A 24023-nucleotide genomic window follows, 5' to 3' on the forward strand; every position below is an offset into this window, starting at 1 on the left:
CTTCAAATGACTGGTGCTTGCACTACGTGAATACACAAATGAGATCAATTAATACCTAGCTTTATTTGGTAACTTAAAGCTTTTTTCACATCTAAAAGAATTCTAATTTTAGCATGTAGAGAAGTAACCAATCAGGATTAATGGGAGAAGTATCCTTGTTTGTTTTTTGGAGAAAATTCCCTGTTTAGAAAACCGTGTACATGTAACTTTTGATTAAAGTATAGGTTTGTAAGAGACAAGCTACAATATGCTTGATTACATAACACCGAACAAGACATAGTATTGTTGGAAAGCAAAGAATAAAGACACAAGAATGTAAAAATTTTCGGATGATTTCATTCATTCACTGTGCACTTATTTATACAAAACTATGTAAAGAAAAAAATAATAAATATTTACACTTGGTATTTTCCTATTGGTTCTTATTGTAACTAACTATAACAGCTATGGAATATTTTAATTTATCTATGTACAACTGTATGAAAATTTAATCTAAAGGCTGAAAATCATCCAACACATTTTGTGTTAGATGCTTCTTGATTTAGCTTGGACTTTGATGAACATAAGGCATTTTGAGCCCAAAATCTTTGAGTTCGAAATTCTCAGTTGGCCCATTAATATTTTGCTCCACTTCACATGTCTGAGTTGGCCCATTATTCTTTTTCACTTCACACACACTCGAACACTTTCTCAAACTCACAATCTCGTTCAAGCTTAGGGATTTCCCTCTCTTCTTCACATATGTATTCGATTCACCTGAAATGAAAGTAGAAACCTTGCAATTTTCAACACCCCCGTCAAGTTGGAAGGGAGGGAACTGAGACCCAACTTGCCGAGCAAGGTTTGATGAGAAACACTGGAAAGAGGCTTAGTGAAGAGATCGGCGAGTTGAGAGGAAGCTGGTACAAAAGGGAGTGAAATCAAACCGGCAAGCTACTGCTGTCTAACGAAGTGACAATCCAACTCTATGTGTTTGGTTTGTTCGTGGAAAATCGGGTTGCGAGCAATCTGGATTGCTGCTTGGCTGTCGGAGTACCGGAATCGAAATTGTAGGAGGACAACCAAGATAAGCCAGGTAAGTTCTGCTACAGCCCTCCTCATAGACCGATACTCAACTTCTATTGAGGAAAGTGAAATAGAAGCCTGTTTCTTTGATTTCATGAAAGAGGGGAACCCTCAAAAGTGATGTTCAAACCGCTGATAGAACGCCTAGAATCAAGGCAACACCCCAATCAACATCACAAAATGCTGTAATAGTGAAAGTAGGGTTAGCAGATAGAAATAAGCCTTGACCTGGATCATTTCTTAAGTATCGAAGCACCCTCAGAGCAGCAATGAAATGAGGCATGCGAGGGTGTTGCATGTATTGACTTAGGTGTTGTACTACATAAGACAAATCAGGTCAAGTATGAGTGAGATAGTTAAGTTTCCCAATTAATCTTCTGTAAGCAGTAGAATCATTAATTAACTCTCTAGAATCAGCATAATGTCTTTGATTAGGATCTTAGGGAGAAGAACCCAAAGGTAGGTGAGAAACATCAGACTCGGAAAGCAACTCCATGGTAAATTTTCTTTGTGTAAGAATAAGACCATGATCTTCCCTAATCATCTCAATGCCAATAAAGTAGTGCAAATCCCCAAGATCTTTAATTTTGAATTCTGCATCCAGAAACTGTTTCAATTGTTGTATTTCTGATGCATCATTCCCTGTTAGAATAATATCATCCACATAAACTACCACAATGACAATGAGATCACCTAATTTCTTGATAAACAACGAATAATCATTCAAAGATGCAGCAGAACCTTTAAAAACCAAAGTTGTTATAAGCCTGGCATACCATTGCCTTGAGGCTTGCCTCAATCCATACAAAGACTTTATTAACCTGTAAACACGATTACAACTAGGTGCATTCATGCCTGCTGGAAATTTCATATAGACCACTTCATTGAGATCTCCATGTAAAAAAGCATTATTTACATCAAACTGAAAAAATCCCATTTTTTCTTGATTGTAATAGCTCGAATAAACCTGATAGTTGTCATCTTAACCACCGGAGAGAAGATTTCTATGAAATATATCCCTTCTCATTGAATATCACCCCTGATATGCTCAAATTACACTAGTTAATAGCATAAAGCGGACACTGTCAAATATAGTAACCCAACTAGGTTGGGGTGAAAAGTTTACTAAACGAGTATTATACTAATCTTACGGTCCTAGTGTATTCCAGAAAAAGGTTTTTATAAGAGTTTTCATTTGTGGACTAATTTAGAGTGACTAGTAATTGAGTTGTAAAAATATGGGTAAAAAGAACCAAGGTTATGTCCCCGTTAGATAAAGTGTATGATCATGGGTCTTGATCTTGATATACTTCTAATGGATCGTTATATGAATGCACTTAACCTCTATGTGAATCTAGACTATTTCCCAATAAGAAAGATTATTTCTTTCTATGCTTTTCCCAAAGATAAGAAAGTATGTATGAAGAACGGTTAATTATGCCAAGTAAATTCCTCTTATTCCTGAATTTATTAAACAAGGTTTAAAGCCTTGAGTTCTTGTTATTTTCTCTTACCAAACCCTACTTATTTTTTCAAATAAACCAAAGTTTATGGCGTTAGCTAATGTTTGCAACCACTAACTATATGATTTAAACGAAGAACAAATAAACCCTAATAATCCATTATGTATATATCAATTACAATCCCCAATCATAAAACACCCATCCTTGGGTTCACAACCTTAGTAAAGGTGTTTAGCTACTCATGACAACGAAGAAACAATAAAAGATAGAAGATTGCATAATTGAATTTGTTATTGAAACTTACGAATAAAACTGAAAGTTAAACGAATGTGATTGTTTGGAAAACCTTGAAAAATACTAAGAACAATATTGTCCCAACACAAGTCTCAAGAATAATAACTTCTCTGAAAAATAAAATCCTATCAGGTATTTATACAAGTCAAACTCAAAATAATTAATCCCAATCCAGTTACAGGTCGCCCTGCAAGTTGACGGACCGCCTTTGCACTTTGATGGTACCGTCGACATGTTGACGGTGCTCTTCGACGATCTGATGACAAATTTCAAGCTGCAGAATTTCAACAGTAAATGTACATCGACGACCGTTGATCATGTTGACGGTGCATATTGACGGTCTGACACTTTTTTTTTTTGCAGAATGTATATCGACGGACCGTCAAACATGTTGATGGTCTGTCAATCTGCAATCTCTGCATATCGTCAACCTTTCTTAGCTGCAAGACTTCTCCTTGCATATCAACGACCAAGAAGACGGACCGTCGACATGAAGACGGTCTGTACTTTGTGCAAAACCAGTACTGAACATCAAAAATCCCTCGTTTTCACTTGCCTTGCATTCTAACTTAGAAATACCTGCACAATACACAAAACACATCAAACTAACACAAAATTACTCGAAAACAAGTAAAACTTAGAGTTAAAAAGTATTAGATGTGCCATTTCACGGCACATCAACCCCTTACAACTAGTCTAGCTTTCAATCTTTCAATGCTTCAATCTGATTTGTGTTTTACGTTGTACACCCACTTACAAGGTATAGCCTTTTATCCCTTAGATAATTCCACAACCTCCCAGGTTTGGTTAAGATCAAGTGCTTCAATCTCTTTTGCCATAGCTTGTTGCCAATCTGGGAGTGATGAAGCTTGGGAAAAACTAGTAGGCTCTCCAATGTTAGAAATAGAATTGAAAACTAGTTGATTGTCAAAAGATAGGGATACAAAGGGATAGACAAGGAGTGACAGGAGCAATAAAACAAGAAGAAGTAAGATTAGTGAGATAGACATTGTTGCAAATATAATCAAACACGTAGGAAGGCTCTTTGTGTTCTCTATTGCTTCTTCTAGGAGGAGTAGCAGGTGAGGGTTGATGAGGTATTGATATTTCCTCATTCATTATAGGTGAGGCAGGTGGAGTGATATCAAATGCAATTGGAGAATCAGGAGTTTGAGGTGTAATAATAGGAGGACTGTTGTCTTTCAATTACAACATCAGAAATAGGGTCATTATAGGAAAAACGACTAGGTGAAGAAAACATAGGCACAAAACTAGAAACAGACTTAGATTTGAAAGGATAAGTATCTGTATGAAAAATTACATCCCTTGAAACAAAAATTCTCTTAGTCTTGACATCCAGAAGTTTTTATCCTTTTTGACCATATGGGTAACCTATAAAGACACAAGGAATTGCTTTAGGTGCAAATTTTGATCTGTTTTGAGCTAGAGTGGAAGCAAAGCAAAGACAACCAAAGCATCTTAGGTATTGATAATCAGGAGGTTGTTGAAAAATAATCTCATAAGTGTTTTTCCATTTAAAACTCTAAAGGAATAACTGTTGATTAAGAAAGTGGCAGTCAAAAGACACTCACCCCAATACATGGTAGGTAAATTTGACTGAAATAGCAAGGCCCTTGATGTTTCTAGTAGGTGTCTGTGCTTTCTTTCTACAACCCCATTTTGTTGTGGGGTTGCTACACAAGAAGTTTGGTGTTAAATACCTTGGTTAGCAAGAAATTCATAGGCAATGGTTCCCTTTCCCAACTCTAAGGCATTATCTGATCTTATTTGTTTTACTTTTCTGTTGAATTGCCTCTCTACATGCTAAAAAACTATTTAACATAGTGAAAGCATTTCCTTTAGAACTTAGAAGATAGGTCCAAGTAGCTCTACTAAAATCATCCACAATGGTTAAAAAGTATTTGTACCCATTATAAGTTGCCTAGTTATAGGGACCCCAAGTGTCAATGTGAATTAGTTCAAATATTGCTTTGGTTTTTACAGTGCTTAAAGGAAAAGGTAATCTGGGTTGTCTTGCTAGAGGGCAAACATCACATTTACAATCAGAAACAGACTTAAATGGAAAAGAACTGAGATTTTTCGTTGATAAGAAAGGCATAGACCCAAACCTTACATGCCACAATCTTTCATTAGAGTTCTATTTAATTGAAACTGAAACTGGTGCAGAAGTACAACTAGGACAACTAGAAACTGAATAAAACTTCATTTGTCTTGAAACAAACTCTTAGGCTTGGAACTGAAAGGGAACAAGTGATAAATACCATGGCTAGCCTAACCAAGTACCAGAGGCCTCTTCACTGAAGGGTCCTGCAAAACACATTGAGTGGAAGAAAAAGTGATTAGACATTGCAACAAAGTGCACATTTTATGAATAGATAACAAATTAAGTTTGAAAAAAGGCACTTAGAGTACATTGTGAATGATAATTTCAGGAAATAAACTAACACTTCCTGCATGAGCCTTGACTTTGAAACCATTAGGAAGATTGACATTGACAGGAAAAGGTAAAGCTCTAAGATTAGTAAGAATTCTAGAGTCAAAACACATATGTTAAGTTGCCCCTGAATCTAAAATTCAAGGGTTAGAATTGATGGAAATCAAACAAAAAATGGATTTGTTCACTACATTATCAGTAAGTGCAGCATTGGCATTAGCATCTGAGTTTGAAGATCCTGGTTGGTTCACCTTATCCTGATTCAGCAATTGAACCAGTTGAGTAAACTACTCTGGACTCAGACAGTTCAAATTCTCACTAGTAATTTAGTGTAACCACTCTTTGCAGTAAGCTGAGCAAAATTTCTCTTAACATTCCTATGTTAACCTCTGATCTTTGTGAACTTGAAATCATTTGGAAAATCAATCACTCTATAGCACCTATCAACAGTGTGTCCCACTTTCTTACAAAAGGAACAAATCACATAGTTCTTTTTTACTTAAAATTAGAGTTCTAATGCTTAGGACCTGAGTACTGTCCACCTGGATTATTTCCAAAGTAGCCAAGAAAGATGAGGACTCATTAGAGAAATTAGAATTAATTGATACTTACCTTTGTTTTTCATCTTGTATCAGAAGTGCCTATGCTTGACTAAAAGAAGGGAAAGGACTCTGATGATGTTGCTCTTTACAGCTGCATAGGTGTCATTCAGTCCCATAAGGAACTGAATCAACCTTTAATCTTGCACAGATTTGACAATCTTGTCCTTTCCTCCACATTCACAAGCACATGAGCATAGTCTTAGAGCCCGTTTGGATTGGCTTACAGCTTAAAGCTGTTTGCAGCTTATAAGCTGAAAAAAATAAGTTGGGGTAGTCCAACTTATTTTTTTTGGCTTATAAGCTGTTTTCTGCTTTAGATAAACTAAGTCAAATGGGTCCAATTATTTTTTTGAGCTTATTTTAAGCATAAAATGACTTTAAGCTGACCAGCCAAACACTCAAAAAAGCTGAAAACAGCTTATAAGTCAACTTATAAGCCAATCCAAACGGGCTCTTAGCACACAAAGTGTCCAATTCATCCCATAGAGCTTTTATTTTAGTGTAATAATGTCACGACCCAACCCGCCGTGACTGGCACCCAACTAAATCCTAATGGGCGAACCAACACACAAGACATCTATCCATTCAAATCCGATTTTATATTAACCAAGCTAATTAGTTATTACTCATTCAAACATCAAATGAACAAATAAGTCATGCCATAAATACTGAAATAAGTCCGGAAGTTCTAACTATTACAAAAATCCCCAAAATTCGAAAGTCATCGTATAGGACTCTAATCTAAACTTGTCTAAGGAATGAAATCTGACTAATAAATATCCATAATGTCCAGAGTAAGAGAAGACATCATAAGAAAAAGATCTTTGGGCGGCCTGACATGGGAAGAAGCTCACCCTAAATCTATCAGCAAACGTCCTCCAGGCTAGATGTGAGGGTGAGTAGCAGTTTCCGTATCATAATCTGCACTCAAAAGAATGCAGCAAGGTAGTGTCAGTACAAACACTATGTACCGGTAGATATCATAGGCCGACTAAGATTAGTATCATGCATAATTCATAAATCAATAGAATAAACAAGCCAGTCAACAGACATGAATATCAATAAAACACCGCAAGTCAACCAAGGATAATCACAATCAATCACCAAGATGTCAAGAATCACAATAACGTAAACCACAGCGGAAATAAGTTTACCACAATAACCACACTCATTGTACATACATGCTAACCCATGTCATTTCTCAGTAGTCATGACCTGCAGGAGACCCATGGTGTCCATGTACCACTTGTTCCGGAATACTCCTCGGACCTGAGCACAAACCTCCGCTCCGGAACGAACCTCGGATGCGGGACATATCAACGTACCTCTCATTTTCGGAACTAACCTCGGACCACGAGCCCAAAATCTAGGTCGCATATGTGCCTTTCCATAGCTCTTTACAAAACAGTATTTCTTACCTTCTCAATATCAATGCTCAAATCATCATCCCATGTCACAATACCGTCGAGAAGATCATATTAGCTTCTCATAACAATACAACCACTGCAGAATCAACGCACAGGAATAGTGGCACGAAGCCTACACAATCACTCAATCATAATCACACAATCTCATGCATGAAAACTAGACATGCTTTCTCCTAGAGAATTTACAAACATACAATCAACTAGCCAAAGTCTAACTCAAGTAGACCGTAACCTACCTCAATGTAGAGCTGGAACAACGCAAGTCACTCTGCTACAGCCTTTCCTTTCCTTAATGTCTCAGAACGCTCAAAGTCTAGAAATAGAAGGCTCAATGAGTCACAATTACTCCAATCACAAATACCAATACAAGAATACCCTTCCTTTTACCCCATTCCAAGGGGTGGATGACTTTCTAGGTGATAAACAACCTATCAAGGCCCTTAGTAATCATTAATCATCAATTTATAACAACATTCTATCAATATTCCCACTACAAGCAGTTTTTATGGTCAAGACGCCTTTTTTATAGAACCCTAGGTCTCCAATCATTTAGTTTATGACTCTAAATGTTCAATTCATGATTAAGAGAGATTAACCAAAGCATTTAGATGATAACTAAGTGATAATAACCATAACCATCTGGTTTAGAAGTTTTATTAACATTCTAGGGTTTCTATTTCAATTTCACCATTAAAGCCCCACGAATGGGATAACAATCATGAAGGAGAATGGAATGATAGAATGGAGTCAATGGAACTTACCTCTTAAGAGTTTCTTGCCCTAGCTTGGAAATTCTCCCTAGGTGCTTGTTGGGAAGTGTGTTGGTGTTTTGTGAATAAAGAATATGAGACTAAGTATAAAAATCTAGGGCTACTGTTTTTCGTCGACCGCTATAGTGGTCATCACGCCGCTGCAGCGGTCCCGCTATAGCAGCCAAGTGACCGCTATAGCGGACCCAAAGGAAATCCGCTCACCGCTATGGCGGTTGAATCACCGCCATAGCGGTCAATCGACCGCCACAGCGGCCACCGGACAAATGGCAGGCCGCTGGAAGCGGTCCACCTACCGCTACAGCGGTACTCCCACCTCCACAGCGATCTATTTTGGGCAGTGAGCTTGACTTTTTGTCCAGTTTTTCCCCCTATCACTCAACATTTCATCTGAGGCCTCAAAAGCACAAAACAAACATGTAAATATACATAAAGACGCCCTACGAATCCACCCGTGGCCTCAAAATGTCCAACGGAGTTCTAATTTTATACGTCATCCCCCGACGGACTCAATACAATCAAGCAACAATCACAAACAACTCATTTTCTGCCTATCAGGACTACTTACTCAGCCGAGGATTATGTGAAGCTTTATATTAAGAAAATATTACAACTTCATGGTGTTCCGGTATCCATTATTTTCGACAGGGGTGCGCAGTTTACAACTAACTTCTAGAGGTCCTTTCAGAAAGGATTGGGGACTCAAGTGAGTCTTAGTACCGCATTTCACTCTTAGACAGATGGGCAGGCCGAGCGTACCATTCAGACCCTCAAAGATATGCTACGAGTATGTGTGACAGACTTTAGAGGTAGCTGGGATGATCATTTACCGCTGATTGAGTTCGCATATAATAATAGTTATCGTTCCAGTATCCAGATAGCTCTGTATGAGGCTTTATATGAGCGGAAGTGTAGGTCACCTATCAGATGGTTTGAAGTAGGGGAAATTAAGTTAGTAGGGCCAGATTTGATTCAACAAGTAGTGTACAAGGTCAAGCTTATTCAGGATAGATTATTGGCAGCTTAGAGTTGTCAGAAGTCTTATGCAGACAATCGCCGACGAGACTTAGAATTCCAGGTTGATGACTGGGTATTCTGAAAGGTATCCCCTATGAAAGGCGTTATGAGATTTGGTAAGAAGGGTAACCTTAGCCCTCGGTACATTGGGCCTTACAGGATTGTATGTAAAGTGGACCAGGTGGCCTATGAGTTAGATCTACCTTCAGACTTAGAATCACTCCATCTGGTTTTCCATGTGTCAATGCTTCGTAAGTGTATCAAAGATCCCTTCAGAGTCATAACCATTGATGATGTTCAGGTTGAAAAATTATCGTATGAAGAGGTTCCCATTGCTATACTAGATCGACAGGTTCAGAGATTGAGGACCAATGATGTATCTTCAGTTAAAGTTCTTTGGAGAAACAAGAATATCGAGAAAATGACTTGGGAATCTGAGGAAGGTAGGAAGTACGGGTATCCGCACTTATTTTCACTCCCAGAGAAGGTACAGTTAGAGACACCATTCCCTTCAGGTGCGGAATGTATCATTTCTTATAATTACTGGTCGTGTGAGGTCATTGTTGTTATTGCTTGTTGTAGCCCTGTGTGGTGTTGTATGTTTTGGGCTACTATGTCAGGCTGGTAGTGGCACAGTTGCAGGAGACACTCTGTCGAATTTCTATAGGACCCTTGAGAGTTTAACATTTAAGGACGAATGTTCTTAAGGGGGGAAGAATGTTACACCTCGTTTTCGCGTACGCTAAAGTTTTGTTTTAAGTTGGTTGTCGTAGGTTCGTACTAAAAATCATTTGGGAAGTTTTGTATGAGGACTACGGGTGCATCTCGGAGTTATATGAGCCCTTGAACAAGTTGGGACAAGAGTACAAAGATTAGACGTCAAACGAATCGGAAAGAATACGTTTCGTCGTAAAATTGGACTGAGACCATTTCACGACCACTTCTATGGACTGTGAATAATTTCACGAATTGTGAAAGTGGTGTTGGGACACTGTGGAATGTTGGAAGTAGGTGGAAGTCACTCGGAGTGGTTTCACGGCCAATGAAATAATTCACGGTCCGTGAAAGTGGACTGTGGAATTGAGGCGGTGGAAATTTTCCCTTTTGTTATAAATTAAGACCCATGACTTGGGGCTTATTTATTCACCAAAAATAGATCCCTAGTGCCTCTCCAAGCTCTCTCAACCACCCCTAATCATCCATAATCATCCTAAACTATTTCAAGAGAAGATCAAGCCCTAAAATCCTTAACTAGTTCATGGAAGGTGATTGTTCTTGCTTCTAGTTGAAGTTGTGGTGAATTGGTCTTAAAGAAAATTGTGTAAGTTGAAGATCTTCAATCTATAAGTTATGTTTTTACTCTATTTCTTATGTTGAGTTGATTTGAAGTTTTAGCAAGCTTTAAAAGAAGAAAATGGTTATGGAAGAAAGGTCATAAGGTGGGTGTTGAAGTATTGGTTATGGATTGAGTATGAAAGGAAGTTTTAGGACTAATTTGAGTCTAGTTTGAATATAATCTCTTGGTTATGGTATTGTTGATGTTTTTATTAATGTTTTGACAGTTGTGTTGGAATTTGATGGAAGTAGATGATATAGGAGAAATGCTGCTCAAATTTCGTTAACTCGCCTATTAGTTTAGCTTGACCTTTTGAGTGTTTCAACGACTTAAACTTAGTGTGAATCATCTTGAATGTAGATTTTCTAGCTTGGGAGGATAAACGTAGAGTGATTAAGTGGACGACGAGGTATGTTAAGGTTCTTTTTTGAATGATCCTTATGAACAAGACGTACACATAACGTTAATCCATACTGATTCTATTCTTAGAGTTAGGGATGATTCATTTGATTCATGGTACGTAATGTAAAGTCTTCCTTCAAATTCAATATGGTCTTTAGAGTTACTTGTACTTTTATCATGTTTGTGCATCGCATTGCATTTATATACATACATATATATATATATATATATATATATAGGGTATGGGGAAGGTGACGGCGTTATATACGCAGCTGGTCATATGATGATGACGATGATAATGACGCCCACAGAGACCGATACGATACAGTGGTTTGCCCACAGAGGCTTGACAGGTGTTATATATATATATATATGACCTCATGCATTCATGCACAGTAGTTATGCACATCATTGACTCTCATAAGCAGTTCAGACGTACAGGTTGCACTCATTTACCCTATGTTTCTTACGTCTCTCTTATGTTACTCTCATGCCTTATATACTCAGTACTTTATCCGTACTGACATCATTTTGTTTGTGGACGCTGCGTTCATGCCCGCAGGTAGACAGGGAGATGGTTCCGACCCTTAGGCTGTTTTTTCAGCGCTTGTACATGAGCACTTCACCTATTCCGGAGTTGCAATTTAGCTTGGTATAATCCTTTGGTGTACATTTGGGCAAAGCGGGGTCCTGTCCCGTTCTCATTATATTATGCACTCCAATAGAGGCTCATAGACAAATATGCACAGTTAGATGTTCTATGACCTTCTTAGTCCATACTTGTGATATCATTATTTTGGATAACCTTGTCGGCTTGTCTATTGTGATTCAGTACGGTTGCGCATGTATACATCCTTTGGGCTTGTGTCCCTTACAGCTTATGATATCTATCAGTTAGTGCCGTTGCCCACATTTTGATTTGACTATAAGATACATGTATGTTCTGTGGTGCTCGGTAGGTTAGTTCTGGGTGCCCATCATGGCCCTCCGGGATAGTTTTTCCCTATTAGGCTGACTAAACTAGCCTCAAGGTCATTCCGGAGTTCTTTAGCAGATTTTGAATAAATGACACTATCTGAAATATCTCTGGACTGGGAATTGAGTAACCAAGAGGTCACCATGTCATTGCACTTGTTCCAGAATTTGAACTCAGTGCTGGTGATAGCAAGAGATTTGTTGCTACCATCAATGAAGCTAAGCTTATTCTTAGAGCAATGAGAACAATCCTTTTCCACCCACCATATCATTTCCCTTCAAACATATAATTCACCAAGGACATGCCTGGTGAGTCTGAAAGGTGAAGAAAATAGGGACCGCTGCTATCTATAGGAGAAAATATAATAGCAGTAGCAGTAGCAGAAACTGTTTCAAATGATTCAACTATTTTGAGATGACAAGATCAAGAAAATTTCAAAAAAAAAAAAAAGTTGAAAAAGAAAGACAGATCTGGAAAAATCAATTCTGCTCTGATAATACCATGTTGGAAAGCAAAGAATAAAGACACAAGAATGTAAAATTCCGAATGATTTCATTCATTCACTGTGTACCTATTTATACAAAACTATGTAAAGGAAAGAACAATGTACACTTGCTATTTTCCTATTAGTTCCTATTGTAACTAACTATAACAACTATGGAATCTTTTTTTTTTTTCCATTTTTGAAAGAGAAATAACAACAAGAAACTGGCTCGAAACTAGGCGAGGGAATGAGACCCCAACTACATCTCCTGCAGCATGCGAAGAAATTCTAGAAGACACGTATGAACGTCATTTAAAGCGAGACTCTTGACTAAATGCCAAATTGGCTAACCCATCAGCAACCGAATTAGCCTCCTTGTAAATATGAGCAATAGAGACAACCCAGTTCCTATCCAAGGCTTCCTGAAGGTCAGTGAGGACTCCCCATAGCTCTGCTCTAAATGATGTACAAACTCCAATTTTAACAGAAAATCCTCCGAGCCACCTGCTATCAGAATCACGAAATACACCGCCTGCAGTTCCCATCAAAATACTCCTTTGAAGAGCCCCATCTATGTTGAAAGCTACCCACTGTTGACACCTAATTTTTGACCTCCGATAATTTTACTCAATTACTTGGACTCCCTAGATTACAAATGGAGTAGAATATGTATTTTTACGAGTCAAATCAATTTTACAAAATCATCTCGGTGTCATTTTGTCATTATATTTGGCAAAACACCGGCAAAAGAACAACCGCATGTCATTTTTACGTTTTTAGCATATTTTCAAGAAAATACAAGAGTATTTATTTATTTTTTCTCAAAAAATAGTTAATTACGAGTTATTAGTTTTAAGCATTTACAATTAGTCATCATTTAGTGTTCTACTCCGTCAAAATCGAGGGATTTGAATTAATCAAGTAATAAGCAGTTTATTTTGGGTAAATTAAGTGTCAAAATAGAGTTTAATTATGTTTTGGGGAATTTAACTTAGTTTTAATTAAAGTAACTTGAGACAAATGAAAATACTTTTATTTCACACTTGTGGTATTCAAAAGTTTTTGAAAATATCGTATATATATACCACATATACGCGTGTATACACTGATCATATGCGAAAAGTTGGGCCGCCGGGTCCATTCCAAAAGGGCAGAACCCTAACTCTGTAAAACGTACACCTCCAGCTCATTTTTTCACGGTAACATGTACTTTGTCTCTTCAATTGGCAACGGATTTTGCTTATCTTCTCTTGTAAGTTTGGGATTTGAATGTTCAATTGGTGAACGGTCATATTTCATTTGGGTTCTATATAGAAACCCGCCGCAATGGGGTTTTTGATAACCCTCAAGAGTTCGAACACTTAGAAGCTCGGCAAAAGCCTTGAGTTTCGAGCTCATACTTTAATTTTTGGAATCGTTTCCGTTCGTCGAAAATCGATTCGGGTGGAAAGGTTGTTCGTAGACTCTCATCGCCCCGTCGCTGCCCGTCTTGGCATTTTCTTTATATTTCTTTAGTTCTGTCACTTCTGAATTTATTTGGTGTGTTTAGTTGTAATCTTGTTAGAGTCAAGTAAATAATTTACTTTCTCTCGTAGAGTCCGGAACCAAAATAACCCCCCAAAAAAGGGTATGAACCAAAATACCTCAGGAAAAAAAACGGGTACAAAAGTACCTTTAACACATGAAAATCATGCGTTAAAGGACTTAACGCGGACGGAGCCGTTAAGTCCTTTAACGCATGATTTTCATGCGTTAAAGGTGTCCCTTTTTTGGTCAAATTGTGTGATAAGCTTTAACGCATGATTTTCATGCGTTAAAGCTTTATCCCTTTTTTTTTTTTAATTTCTTTCTTTCTTTCCTTCTTTTTTCCTTCCTTTCACACTTTTTTTACATACTTTAGACATAGATTAATCATGCTTCGAGACTCCAAAACTTGAATATTTTATATAGAATCCTATTTATTTTTGTGCGATTAATAAGGTAGGCTCAACACATCAAGGATACACAAAACTTCAGATTGTCGTTTCAGTGGTTGAAAAGTGCTCGAAGTCCATTTTTGTTTGAAGACTTGTTGACATTAGCTTTAAGTTATTTATGTTTTAGGGTTACACATTATTTTTATATTAATGCGTAACTTTATTTTTAGTGATTATAACTTTATTTTTATAATCAATTAACAAAATATCAATTCATGATCAATTATTTATGTGTAATTTTTTTTTTTTTTTTTTTTTTGCGTTATACCCTTCAACCCCCAACTAATTAGAGTCTGCAATTTAAATAACCCAAAAAGTGGATTTGGGTACCAAAATAACCCATTAAAAAACTTTTGCGCACTAATTTATTTGTAAGTTGGTGAAATTTTAAATGGTCATAAATTTGTGCTCGGATGTCCATTTGATGCGATTTTTTTTTATTTTGGGTATTTTTTCCAGATCTATGCGTCTGAACTGCCGCAAGGCTGTTCGGCCGCCCCGAATTTTCGAAAAACGTCAGTTATCCTATTCAATTTCAATTTTTCCCCAAATTAGTGTGCAATTTTCATTTATTTCTTTTTTAAATCTAATGGCGAAAAATATATTTCAATTTCATAATCCCGTGATAATGATGTTTTCAATGTCAATTTCAAGGTTCCAAATTCAATTTAAGAAAACAAGTTAGATAGCATTAGTGAACATACAAAATAATAAAAAGTGTCTACACTGTTACTTTAACCAACTTGGCATGGTGGTAAAGCCTTTGGCTTTTGACTTTTTTTTAATCTCATCCACCAGGGATCAAACCTCAGCAGGAGCGTTGAGAAGATATTATTAGTAAAAAAATGAACTAATTTATCTAACGATTGACATGGGATAAACAAGTAAATAACATGGGAAAAACAATTTCAGAAATAAATATATTAACAATGCCATAATTAACAATAATTAACGGAGATCCATGGAGGTGTCGTATTTGTAAATACTAAATTATTCATTATTCTTGAAATTAACTAAAAAAAATCTCTAATTAGAACTTACTTAACTAGGATAAGTTATGGAGGATTTAAGTAGTTATTTTGAATAATCCATGATATTGTATTGTCAATTATAATTTACTTAACTCATCTAGTTAAAGTAATAACGAACAAAATTTTATATTAACTAACTAATCCTTCATCAAAAAATTATGTTAACTAACTAATCCTTTTCGAAAATTCTGTTAATGATGTTCAATCCAAAACTAAGGATTTAGCTTATCGTTTGTTATTCAGGATTTAGTTTATCGTTCGTTATTCGGGATTTAGTTTATTATTCGTTATTCAGGATTTAACTTATTGTTCGTTATTCGTTAATGGATTATTTTGGTACCCAAACCCACTTTTGAAGTTATTTAAGTTGCGGACTCCAATTAGTTGGGTGTTGAAGTGGATAACGCAAAAAAAAAAAAAATACACAGAAATAATTGATTGTGAATTAATATTTGTTAATTGATTATGGATTATTAATTTGTTAATTTTTTATTTATTGTTAATTTATTTATTTGTGAAATTGTCAAAATAAAGTTACGCATTAATATAAAAATAATGTGTAACCCTAAAACATAAATAACTTAAAGCTAATGACAACAAGTCTTCAAACAAAAATGGACTTCGAGCACTTTTCAACCACTAAAACGACAATCCGAAGTTTTGTGTATCCTTGATGTGTTGAGCCTACCTTATTAGTCGCACAAAAATAAATAGGGTTCTATATAAAATATTCAAGTTTTGGAGTCTCGAAGCATGATTAATCTATGTCTAAAGTATGTAAAAAAAGTGTGAAAGAAAGGAAAAAGAAGGAAAGAAAGAAATTAAAAAAAAAAAAAAGGGATAAACCTTTAACGCATGAAAATCATGCGTTAAAGCTTATCACACAATTTGACCAAAAAAGGGACACACGCATGAAAATCATGCGTTAAAGGACTTAACGGCTCCATCCGCGTTAAGTCCTTTAACGCATTATTTTCATGCGTTAAAGGTACTTTTGTACCCGTTTTTTTTCCTGGGGTATTTTGGTTCATACCCTTTTTTTGGGGTTATTTTGGTTCCGGACTCTTCTCTCGTATGCTAAGTATATTCGCTGTTTCTTTTAGTTTCGAACTAGATCAGTTTAAGGTCGGGTAAAACTGATGACGAGGATTAAAGTGTGTACTAGATCAGTATGGTTGATACTATGCTTTAGCTATATACATTTTTTCTATGCGTTGGCTAGTGTCAAATATAAAACATTACCGGAGCTTTAAGGCTGTTTTTAGTTCAAGATGCTTTCTTTGGGAATAGTTAATATAGGTTGAGACCTTGACATTTTCTGCTAGTGGAGATTTTCATGTCCTAGCATTGAAACTATTCTAAAATTCTACTGGAAGATGATTGTCCCAAACTCATTAACATGGACTATATGAGTACAAGTCTTTAAGATCCTCATTTTTTGTTTCTGGATTGTTGTGCATGTAGTCATACTGTTTGTAACTCTCCATTGCATTTTTGTTTGAAACTAATTGAGTTAAAATGGTTGAAGACCAGGAAATATGCTCATTATGAGTATACTGGGCAGAGGTGAATACCCCCTTCCCTGCCTTATTTTTTGGTCTATGAGCCTAGTTCAATACCCTTCCTTCCATCCCCTAACAACTGTTAATCTAGTATGATACTTATTGAGACTGTTTGAAAGTTGGTATGAGTTGAGGAAGTTGAGTTTTAACCCAACATCATCTCAGGACACTCCTAACCAGGCTGGCAATCCAGTTTATATATAAACAAAAGGCTCTTCCTCGTAGCCTGTTATGTTTGTCTACTTAAATACATGCTATGTGTCATTGTTATGAGTGGTTAAACGGTTGTATATCAATTATAAAATTATAGAAGTTAAACTGGGGATTGAAAAAAGAATTACCAAATTCTTTCTTGTTTGAGCTTCTGATTAATGAGTCTGAAATCATCATGTATTTTCCTTGCTTGTTTGAAAGAACCCTTTAGAGTCATTAAGTTGTACACTAAAAGATGATCACATTTTTGGTGAAGTTGGAAAGGGACAAAGTTCAACAGTCTTAGTTTAAAGTTTCTCTCTATTTTGGTTTTGAACATTTCCATAACTTTAGTTGCTTTCTTCTAAATGTCACCTTTAGGCACATAATATATTTCTCCTAGTGGTTGGTGGTCTAGTAGTTAACATATTTTTATTTATGGCAAACTGTACTCAATTCAAGGATTCAAAATGATTATTTTAGCTTAGCTAAGATATCTTTTCTGGTTAAATACCTCCCAAAAGAGGGGTTTGAGTTATAGGTCAATGGTTTGTAAGTATGAACTTGGTTCTGATTTGATATAGTTGTCGTAAGTGTTCATTAGATTTAGTTTCCTTCCATTGTGGACAGCTTGAGTTATCCTAATGGGGAATTGACAGTGGCGGACCCAGGATTTTGAGTTCGGGGGTGCTGGACCCAAGAATTTTGAGTTCGGGGGTGCTCTATTAACTATTTATATCTGTTTCCTTTATATTTTCTATACAGCTATACACTCCGTGACTGAGTTTAATGGGTGCTGGAGCACCCAAAAGTTATACATGGGTCCGCCACTGGGAATTGAAACAAAACTGCAGACCCGACCTTGTTTGAGCCTAGGGGATAACTGCTTAAAAACATGATATTTTAAGCTGGGGCTTTGGGGAATCTATTGACATTTTGCTGGTTCCTCTTTATGTTGTCTGTATGCATACCATTCTTTGAAAACATAACCAGCTTATCAAGGCTATCCAAGTTCCCTCTACAAGTCATGAATTTGCTTCCTTCTCTTGTGACTGTTTTGAGATATGGTTTTATAATGGATGAAAAAAAAAAGGACAGTTACGTTTAGATATAAATATCCTTCATGTTAAATCATGTAAAGAGTGAAAACTATTTACCTATTAGCATGAAAAAATAGTTTCCCGTAACAAAGTATTCCAATGTCCCTCTCTGTTTTGCACCATGTCACAAATTGTGTGTTAAACTCCTTTGTATTCTGGTTGAAAATTTAGACCATTAAATATCTTTGCTCAAATAAGTTTTGAATGTTTTTGCAAGCATATGTGTGTTAAGAATTCCCAAACTACTTAAGATACTGAACCTTTGAAAAGCACTATTTTAAAAAATAAATCTTGCCTTCTGTTTAAAAATTTTAATGTCTAGATAACTTGAATGCTGCAAGTTTTGAAATCTTTAAGGGCTATTGTGTTGCTTTCTGTTTTGAAGTATGAATTCTCTTTGAACCTTCTAGATTAATTCAGTCTCCTTGGACCATAGTAGTGAGTGTAGCTTGTTGTGTATTTGCTTTAAGTTTCAACTCAGTTAAGTTTTCCCAGATTCTTAACCTTCAGAGTTAATACTTATATTCTCCAAAACTGTTCTTGAACATTTTCTTGGATGTTCTCATTAGTTCCTTAAAACTTTGAGACTTTGGGCTCTGTCATCTTAATTTGTTTTTTCTTTCTTTAGAATTTAAACCAAGATGTGATAGGTTATCTTATAGTATCTTGTTACAACTTTTCTATGCACACATACTCATCCTTCACTCTTCTCTTCTTTGCATGACCTGGGGAGTCTACAAACCTCCTGGAGTTATTACTTTGCTGCTACTTGACGAGTTTGCTGCCATGACCTGTTATGTACTGCTGAATTTAAAAAGGACAGATCCTGCACTTGACAAAAAGTGGTTGTAGTTTGCCATATGCTGCTGTGTAATTGCTGCATTATTGGGGCTGAAAGATGCCATCTTTTCATGCCATTTTGCTGTTGCCATTTGGTTTGCAATGATGACACCATGGCCAAGAATCTGCATGATCCTTCTTTCTCTTTCCTTTTTTTTGCTTCATGTTTATGGAAATTATTATGTGATAACTGATGCAACTCCATGTAACTGATCACCATGCTATCATTTGTTAGTGCATGAACCCTTAGGACCTGCATTTTGTTTCTCTTTAGTTTTCTTTAAAATGCCCCTACTTCTTGTAACTGCTTCTGGTCTAAACCGCTTCAAATTGAGTTTGCAAAGCCCCTTCAAGATTTCCCTATTACAATTAAGTTTCTTGTATGTTAGGTAGTAAATGTAACATTGACCTGAATCTTCAATATTAAGGTATTTAAAGCATTGGTTTTGAACTGTTTCCAGGAATGCTGATCAAGTTTTGATCCATCCTCTGTTAAAGAACTGATAAACCTACTTTTGTGCTAAGATTAATGCATTTCAAGTCATGTAGTTCTCTCTGTTTGACTAAGTGTTATTTCCAAATTGCCTCATAAGAATGTGACCATGTTAAATTCTCTGTGATGCTTCTTTTGACAGGAAACTGCTTTAGTTAGCCAGAGGATATTTCACATGCATGTTGGTCTGTCTTAAAAAAGGGGAAAACGGGGAAAGGGTTTGGCTCAAACCTCTTTTAACTGCATTTTTTTAGCTTAGGCCCATATGAACAAATTCTTTACTTATAAATAAATCTTGTCCCTCCACTGTTTCTTCGTTTGAGATGAATAGAAGTATGACTTATGAGAGTGGAAACTAATTCTGTATGTTTAAAAGGAATCAGGTTTTCAGAAGTTGTTCTGTGCTATCTCTTAATGTCTTGTTTGTCCATTACTTGGCTTATATCTCTGGTTTACTAGCTATGTGTTTGAGAAAGAGGATTGCTGGACTTTCCTGATTGCTAGCTTCTGCTTTGTTATGCCTTTTGTATGGCTCTTAGCATGATCAAAGTATGAGCATATATTTCGTTTGTCAAAATTCTTCTGATTGTCTGTTGTGATGGCTGAAAGCCAAGGCAAGCTTTAGGATTCAGTTCAGCCTCCTCCAATAGCCTACCATCCCAAGGTTCTAGAAACCTTTGTATCTTGTGTGGCATTGGAAATACGGATGGTGGTAACCCCCTTAGCTGTCTATCTTCCTGGCTTAATGCTTAGTCTGGATCTTTAGGATCAGTCTCCTTTTTAGTTGGTAGTTGTGTGTTTCTGACCTGTTTACTTAGTGTTAGTTTAACTGAAGAGTATGCTAAGAAGATCAAAAAAGTGTCTTTTCAAGTTCATAAATTCAGAACATGTATCTATTTGAATCTCATTTGGCAGATAAGTTTAAAACTAAGAATGTAACCTGTTTTGTTGTTTGTAATTGAGTCCTGATCCTCTTGTCCTGAGACATGAACATGTTGGTTGATATTCTCATTTTTTATATCAAAGGGATTATCCAACTGGTTTGTTGTTAAAAGAAGCCAAAGACATTCTTTATGATATAAATATATCAGGTTTCTTTAAAATCGGTATTAAGTTATATGTGGTCTTTGAGTCATGAGCTAGGTGATGGTCTGTAGAAAGTACCAGATTTCTTTGATCATTAGTGTCCAAAACTGATATATTTGTGCTTGCTGCTTATGTTATCTTTGAAACAATGTGACTCGACAAGTTTTCTTTGAGCAAGAAATAAATTCCCAGATTTCAAATTAAAAGAGTTAGGGACTGTTTTGAAGCTTGGCTTTACTTGTCATTTTAAACTGTTTGTGAAACATAAACCAAAGTACGATACTTTAAGCAAGCAAGCATCTTGTTAGAACTCTTGTATTTTTTATACTCATTCTTCACCCCTCTTTCTTTTGCATGACATGGGGAATTCTTAAATCCCCAAACTTCCCTGAGCTGCTACTGGTTTGGCATTTGCTGTTGCTGCTGTGTTGGTTAACTGCCTATTGTAGCTAGCTGTTACTATCATCTTGTGATGCTCAGTTTTAAAGAGGATGCTGGTCAAGAGCAGACATTACACTTGAGTTTGTCACTTCCTTTAGGCATAATCATTGTTGTATTTGGAGCCAAACTGCTGCATTTTGCAACAAATCATGGATACTCATGTGCCGAACTTTGAAACACAATTTGAGACTACTGCTGCACATCTGTTTAACACTCTGCCTTTTGGGTTTGAAAGATACCACATTTGGCATATATTGCTGCTACACTTGGTGAGAGCAACTGCCTATATTTAAGCTGAAATGATGATATGCTCTTGGTGAAATGTTGCTATGTTGCTACATCTTGGTGCAAACAACTATTGTGCTTTAAGGTATATTGTTTTGCTGAATTTTGAGCCAAGTAGTGGCTGAATTCTGAGGGAAACACATATACTACACTTGAGTTGTTTTCTCAAGAGTAGTTGCTACTCCTAAAGCTAATTTATTAGCATATTTTGGTGAATCGATGTTGTGCATGGCTATTCTCTTGCTGATGTTTTAGGCTGACCATCAACTGCAGCTTTAGTTTTAAAAGAAATGTACAAATACTACACTTGTTGCTGCCATGCTTTGGCAGTTGCATTTGTGAAGTTGCTTGACAGAACTGCAGTTCTTTGATTTAGAAAGTGACCAGATGTGGCATTTGAAGTGTTCCTTTGATACTACCTGATTGTTGCTGCACTTTGGGGTATCCAGTTGAGACACTCTGATGAGAAGTAAATATTACACTAAAGCTACCATTTTCAGAGGCAGTTTTTGCTGCCACATGTTTGTTATGCTCGTTGTATCTTGGGCTGAGTTGCTGCGTCCTAAATCTGAATTGCTGTTGGTGTTTTTGGTAAAAAATTGCTGCTTCAAAGCTGTTCTGAAACAACTGCTTCAGCTTAATATTTTCAGATTGCTACACTTGAAAAACCCACTGGTTTGAACACGATACTATACTTGGGCCAATGGAAAAATGATTTTTGAGGCCATGCCCAGTTCGGAAAGATTATCCCTCGGTTTAGGCAAGGATGATCTCACATTGATATCACGAGGTAGGAACCAACATGCGCTTGGCAAGGCAACTAGAATGACCCTTAGTTTGTAGCCGCGACATGATTGAGGTTCCTTTGCCATATTCAGAACCGTGAGTCTGAGCCTCCATAATCAAAGCTCTCAAAGTTTGATGCGAGTCCAAGGAATATTATTCTTTATGTTCCTAAAAGTCACCCTATGAGGTGGCGTATCATTTTGACTAGTATCATTTGACTAACTATTTTCCTTTTTATTGTGCGAGGAACCAATATAACGAGCATGGAAAGCAAAAGCTCGAGGACAAAGTAAAAAGATCTGATGCTTGGAGCTTCGGATGAAGAATTAGAAGAATATAGAAAAAAGAGAACAAGACCGCTGAATGATTTGGGCCCAAGGCCGTAAAAGCTAAACTTTCTTCCCTTCTTTTAGTATAAGTTTTCATTACTTTCTATATGATATGCAAATACATTTGTATAGATATTGAAACCCCTATAGGTTAGAACCTAGGATTTGGGTAGGCGATGTTTCAAAACTGTATCTAAACGATAAAAGAGTTGTATCCCACTTGAAATAAATAAATAAAAGTGAAAGTATATTTTTCTTGCAAAAAAAGTTGATTATTTCTTAGTACCTCTTTAAAAGTGTATTTTTAATTTGAGAAATCTGAGAAAAGAAAGTAAAAGAAACATTTGGGCTAGACCCAACTTAATGAATTCAAATAAGTGAATTTCCTTCAAAATCTGAGTTTGGAAAAATAGTTCTGAGGATATGGTTGACTGAAGAGATAAAATGTGGATAATGTATGAATTAAATAAAGGGTGTACATATACATATACATATACATATACATATATATTTTTCTTACATACAAACACATGGGCATTAGTTTTAGATGGGATACGCCCAACATACTATCCTTATAAGTAAAAGGACAAACTATTTTGATCCAGATATTTTAAATCCGAACTCGACGTACCCTTACTTAAAGGGAATTTGTTTAACTCTTTTAAAGCCAAAATGATATGCCCTGACAGTATTTTATATGGGAAACTAAACAAAACATAAGCAGTTCATACATAATCACACATTGAAGCTCGAAGGTCAACAATAATCTACGGATCCTTGATACTGGAGTGCCTAACACCTCCCCTAGCGGATCACCAGAACCCTTACCTAGAACTATGGATTACGAAGGATTTTTTACTATATTTGAATAAACCCTTCACCACTGGTTTTCCTAATTTTCTAAAAATTAGGTGGCGACTCTTTTAAAACAAAGTTCGTAAGAGCACCAACAAGTTCGTAGTAGCTTTTATGCACCAGCGTAAATGCGAATCGTTACACCCACCCGACGCTAGAAGGTGACCAGTCGAACGAAACTATGTGCTTGCTGTTAGACACTTCCCCAATATTCTTCAACGAAAGCCAAGAAGTAGAACAAGCTCTAACCATGCTAACAAGGGTTGTTATCTTTTTGTCGACCGAAAGATACTCATTTTGAAAAAAGCATTATTACGCCATATCCAAATTTTCCAACAGGTGTATCCGAAGAAGATTCTCCAAACATTTTCTATAAATCCCTTGAATTTAGACATTAAATTGTCAGTAAGCCAATCATGGATACCAAGAGTAAAGAACCGAGACATGTCATTTAGATCAAGAATGCGAACCTAGATAGCCCGAACATGAATGCAATCCCCCAAAACATACAACACAGACTCCTCCTCTGCTCCACAAGCCGTGCAAGTACCCTCTAAAGTAAGATGTATGTGATATCTCTCCAAATTTGTAAGGATTCTACCTTTTCCACACAACTAAAGGAACACTCAAATTTTTTCAGGCTCGGACCAACCCCAGATTAATTTCTAGATTCTATCAGAAAGAAGATGCTCAGAATTGCTAAGAACCTCATACATCGAGAAAACTGTGAAGGCACCTCTAGTACTATTTCTTCAA

General features: G+C 36.4%; 1 long non-coding RNA gene across 1 annotated transcript; it reads left to right on the plus strand.

The window, feature by feature from the left end:
* The first annotated feature begins 617 nt into the window (after positions 1 to 617).
* LOC132606359 (uncharacterized) lies at positions 618 to 22679 on the plus strand. The gene is made up of 2 exons (XR_009569706.1): positions 618 to 1075; positions 11394 to 22679. It is a non-coding gene; the product is annotated as an uncharacterized LOC132606359 (long non-coding RNA).
* Positions 22680 to 24023: the final 1344 nt, after the last annotated feature.

The sequence above is a fragment of the Lycium barbarum genome, chromosome 8 (genome assembly GCF_019175385.1).
Source record: "Lycium barbarum isolate Lr01 chromosome 8, ASM1917538v2, whole genome shotgun sequence".
NCBI classification, from domain to species: domain Eukaryota; kingdom Viridiplantae; phylum Streptophyta; class Magnoliopsida; order Solanales; family Solanaceae; genus Lycium; species Lycium barbarum.